This window comes from Lactuca saligna, chromosome 8 (assembly GCF_052625555.1).
Source record: "Lactuca saligna cultivar CGN05327 chromosome 8, ASM5262555v1, whole genome shotgun sequence".
Lineage (NCBI taxonomy): Eukaryota > Viridiplantae > Streptophyta > Magnoliopsida > Asterales > Asteraceae > Lactuca > Lactuca saligna.
The window spans coordinates 49,061,566-49,067,602 of NC_136424.1; positions in this window are offsets into that span (position 1 = coordinate 49,061,566).

Below are 6,037 nucleotides of genomic sequence, written 5' to 3' on the forward strand. Positions count from 1 at the left end.
ATGTGAAATATAAATATAAATATAAAATATATAAAAACAAAACCTAAAGAATGGGAGCCGGAGACTCTTCGCAGTCGGTCATGGGGCCTAGGCATGTGACGCGTGGGTCCGCTTCTTTGACGTCTCTTTTTAATTCTTGATTTCTTTCCAAGCTTCCAATTCATTAGGGTGTAGGGCGTAGAGTGCGGTTCCAAACCGCAATGCTGTCATGTGGACCGCAAACACTGCCCTCAGGGTGTAGTTTCCTGCGGTCAAAACGGGCAGTGTGGTAGTCCATGGTCACACTCCCTTTACTCTTTCCCCTCTTTTACTTGCTCTCTCTCTTTTCTCAACCAATCATCTTCTTTTTTCTTTTCTCTCTTCTAACTTTTTTCCCACTCTCACATTGGTTTCAAATTGATGAAATACGAAAAAAAATATGAGTTGATGTCTAAGTGGCATAGGAGAGAGTGCGGTTTCAATGGCACCATTCCTTCCAGCCTTATAAATAGACAAATTTGCATGAATAGTGCCTATCGGATGTCAAAACTAGCAAGTTCGATCCAAACAAATTTGTACTCGCAAGGATGGTTCAAAAGTTTCATCTTATGAGTTTGGTCAATTTTGTTTTGATTTTTCATAAAATGAAGATTTTTCCCTTAGATATTTTTTTTTTTTAGTTTTTTACTACCAAAATCTGAAAAAGAAAAAAAATACTCTCTCTCTCTCTCTCTCAAAATCAATAAAAGTATTTATTGCTCAAAAGATTAAATATGTATTAACGATTTACTATTTGTATTTTGTGTTAGAATTACATTTCTTATATTATAATCTTGCCTAGTTATAAACTAATGCTCATAAAGGATGTTTCGTTCAAACTAAGTTGAATAGTTGAATGATCTCATAGTGGGGTAATATGTGAGATTAGAGTTTCGCGTAGTAGTTCTCCCTTTTTTGGATGACCAGAAATGATGAATCTAGATCAGATAACTGGCAGGTATGTATGCATCATCTCTTAGAGTAGGATGACAACACAAGATTATTATAGGTGAACTTGTGAATTACGTTGTAATTAGCATATTAAGGAAACTAATGTTGCTGGGAACTAATTAGGAGTCAAGTGAAATAATAGATAAGACTGTAATAGTTTTCATGACCTTTAAGTATTTACGTTGTAATCTATGTTGGATATTAATTATGGTATCCTTGGTATTTTAATATAACGAAACATCTTTATCTAAAAATGTTTTATTAAACTGGGATTTTTGGCAACAAAGACAACTTAATATTTTAAAGTGTAAAGAAAATTTTTTAATTAGTTATAAAAAATGAAGGATGTCATGGTTGGTATCAGAGCATGAGCATAGTTTAAGTGAACTAGGATTTTTGATAAATTTTAAACTTATATTTAGAAGCTAAATGTAAATGGAGAGGTATGTGATAACATAACTTATGATAGATATCTAAATTGTTATAATATATACACAAACACTAACATATTATAAGAAGATACCTTATTTGCTAATATATATATATATATATATATATATATATATATATATATATATATATATATATATATATATATATATATATATATATATATATATATATATATATATATATATATATGCTAAGCAAGTAAATTACTACTATTCTAAACTACTCATATCTACGAGTATAAAATGAAATGATGATTACAATGAGTGGTAGAGTCTTTAATAGCAATGGTGGTCCAACACCTCAAAACGCCGGAGCTGGAGCTGCTCCTTTCACTATAGAAGAAGTTCATTGATGATTCAAACCATGCTATATCAACAATAACGTGAGTTTAGGGAGATTCTGAATTAAGAACTAGAAAATGCTCGAAGGCGTAAATCTGGTGATCAACGAGCCAGTAATTAGTGAGTCAATGAACGACGAACCAATGCATACTCATAAAGAATGGTTCAGGAAGGAAATACCAACTCTAAAAGTTATCAAGGACCACTTCCTCTTCCATAAGGACCAGAAGTCAGAATGAATGATGATGCCAAAAGCATATACAAGTATAAGGACTTTATGACTTGAGAACTGACATCATTAACGGGAAGGAGAATCCAATTGCAATTATGGACTGGATTTATGAAATGGAGTTAGATTTCATTAAGTGTGGTTGCGTGGGGAAGTTTTAGACCACTTATGATATGCACCAATTCAAATTTGGTGGAACATATTAGGAAAGACGATCATTCTTAACAAGCCACTGTAGCTAACATGGGAAGAATTCTTAGAGCAGTTCAAGCACAAGTTCTTCTTAGCTCAAACATGTTAGAGCCAGAAAAAAAATTCTTGAACTAAAGAAGGACAACATGTCCATTAATGAGTTTACCAATGCTTTCACAAAATAAATGGAGTTCACCTTGCGCGTTGTCCTTAATGAACTGGCAAAAACCGATAAATATGTGAAGGGACTACCATGGGAGTACTATGTGCCAGTACTTTAGGAACCTACTCTTGAGGCAGCCATCTAAGTTTCCAAGTTTGTTGAAAATATAATCAAAGGAAGGGAAACCAATAGAGCTTAAGTTGATGAGAATAGGAAATCTGAAGGACTACCAGGAAGCAAAAATGTGACAACCCGAAATTTCCATTCGGTCAAACCCTAGAAGTCAAGCACTTCTTATTATGAGTTAATGTCATTATTTCTGATTTTAACAAATTTAGGGTTCGTTTGATTATTATAATATTATTCTTTAAACGAACGGGTGAGAGAAAGTGTTGTCTTGGGTTTTGAAATTTGAAAAACGCAAACATCTCGTGTCTTAGAAGTTCACGGCCAAACTTTTACGTTTGAGTCGGAAAATCTTCCAAAAATCGTGAACTCATGCTTATACATGAGTTTACTCCCCAAGTAATCACTTTACACTTTTCACCCCAAAAGAGTAAACTCAAGAAAACCTATCAAGTAGCAAACTAGAAACAATTCAAGATCTTCAAACTTGTAAGTGTTCTATCCATTCCAAGTTGATTAAACACTTAATCTAGTGTTTGTGCAGCTATTCATCCATTCACTTTTGTGTTTTTGATTAGATTTCCAAAAAACACCAAGAACACCAAGAACACACACTAAGTGTTCTTGGACTTTTAGCATATTTCAAGTTTCCTTATAGTAAGTACTTCAATCCTTGAGCCTTATTGAGTTAGTATTACAAGTTATCAACAAGAAAATATGCCAAGAACACATGGAACAAGGTATTCACGGTCCAAGAATGTTCTTGGGCCATAAACACCATATAAGGCACCAAAGTGTGCCTAAGTCATTAATCTAAGCCCTAGTTGGATGATTAAGCCTTCCTTAACATGTTTGAACCTTCCCTTGATGTGTTTTAGCCTTTAAAAACACCAAAGAATGCCATGATCATGTGTTTACGGTTTGGGGAGGTCCCAAAACCGTAAACACCCTTTAATGTGTTTATTTGGGCCATATTCCTTCCTTAGTCTTAAAAACTAACATAGCCAATTACCTTGATGAGTTAGGGACTTGAAAATATAACAATACAAATTTCCATATGGGAAAAAGGTAGTAAACCCAAAGGGAAATGACCATAAGGCCGTAAACACCTAACAAGGGGTGTTTTGTTGCCCCAGTCCCTTCTAAAGTCCAAACCACCAAGTAGAAATGCTTCAAAGGACTTGTAAAACCTCAAATCATCATATGGTCAAAAGGTTTAGAGCTTACGAATGTAAACCCTTGAGTTTACTACCGTAAACTCCTAGGGTAAAGGTCATTAAATCCGTAAAGTCCAAAGGAGTTTACCCTTGAACCCCAAACACAATAGCAAGGTCCTTTAGCACTTAGATGCAATCCTTATGACTTGTAGCACTTAAATAAGGTGTTTTACATGCCTTAGGATGTCTTAAATTTGTCAATTAGTGGTTTAAAGTCTAATTGAATACATATATGTGTGATTATATGTTATCTAGGATCATTGAGTGTGAACAAGTCTTCACTTGTCACCTAGTTATCCTACATCATTCAGTACATCCAAACCACCATCTACAGGTGAGTTCATACCCCTTAATCAATGTTTTAAATGATTTTAAATGCTTTAATGGGTGGGGGGGGAATACAAGTAGAAAACAACATGTTATTAAATCACTCATATTCATTTTATAACTGTGTTTCCATCCAGCAGATTTCACATACTACAAAATGTGATGCATGAAGTGGTTTTCTATCTTAAAAATATTTTGTTATCAAATGTATTACTTTTGAAATGTTTATTTAAAATGACATCAAGTCACTCTTTATTATTGTTCAAAACTCTTAAATGTCTTACAAAACCATTTTTACTTCTTGAATAAAACTATACTTATACACGTATGTTCTTATATATGTATTGAGGTTATACTTTTCATCCTTCATTTAGTTTCCCACACTCTTGTGTAGCAAGAGTGTATTAACCAACTTGAACAACTAATTACCTTCAAATTAATTATCATAGGGATAGTTAGAAGATACAAAACTTTATTCCTATTACAAGGAATCACACAAGAGTCAGTTCATTCATGAGTCTATACCAGTACATTACATGATACACGAGTACATTTACATATGCTTACATGATACATGAGTACGTTTACATATGCTTACATGATACATAAATACCTTACATGAATACCTTACATGAATACTTTACATGAATACTTGTATCTCGATTCACGAGGACGATTTATTAGTACATTCTGTGTAAATTGTCCTGTTTATCCCAGTTCAACCGGATATCTAGACGGGACTAACCATTCCGAATCCCAGCTGATTAGCACTAGTAGTTGATGAACATCTATGGATGCCTACGGTTATTACTTATACTAGGAGTACCTTTACGGGACTAACCATTCCTTGGGCCTACTGTTCACTACAGAGGTTGATGAACATCTACAGATGCCTACGGTTAATACTTATATTAGGAAATCGATTACAGGACTAACCCTTCCTACTCCCTGCTGCTGCTATAGAGGACAACTGGACAATCTTCGGATGTTCATTAGGTTATACATTTCGCTTACCGCGATGTCGTGTTAGTCCTAGTACCAAAGGATAACACTTACATTAGTACATTTTCCTATTTACTTTATTTTGTGATACATTCACATAAATGAAGAGTTAGAATAAGTACTTTTAGTACTAGTCAATAGAAAGGAAAAACTATCATTTTACTTACAAAACATTCAAGTCTTGGTAGAAGACTACATTTCATACTAGTAGGAAATAAGGGATTTTCTAAGGTTTTCATACTTATATCAACTGTTCCATTCAAAGATTTACATAGCATAGATAACAGATTTCCAAAACAAGACAATGACATTTAAATACTTATGAATTCACCACCTTTAGGCTGATACTCGCTTTCAAAATAACTTGTATTCTCAGGTCACTAGTAGACAGGTACGATGGCCAGGTTTTGAGAAGACGGAGCACAGACAAGACTCGTCTTTTATTTTGATTGTATATTTTGGTGTCTTATTACAATGAAAGAACACATATGTATTAAAACTTTACTTTTAATGCAATGGATGATGTTGTTGCTTGTTTATTACTTTACACTGTTGTGATACTGTACATGACGTCCTCCACCCCGGAACGTTTCCGCTGTTCTTGGTTTAGGGGTGTGACAATAAACAACAACAACAACAAGTTTTCAAAGTCAAACAACAAACCTCGGAGCAACCAAGAAAGAAAATTGTCCAACTAGTGCAGGAAGAACCGCTTCGGTGATTGTGTCTGTGGCATCCCTAATTTTCAAAACCAAAAAAAATTACGCTTTCAAAAATTAGAATGTATTTATTTACGGAAAATTCCAATATATTACAACATTTTGAGTATATATGAATGTCTCAAAATAATTAAACCTTAAGGATGTTATCATCGATACACAACATATGTTACACCATAAATACCTAATGATTTTGAACACTATCACATGTCTTCTCTTCAATCACTCGACATCCTATTTAAGTCTTCAATAAGATAAACACTTCTATATGTGATGTATATAAAACGAATGGGTCATGT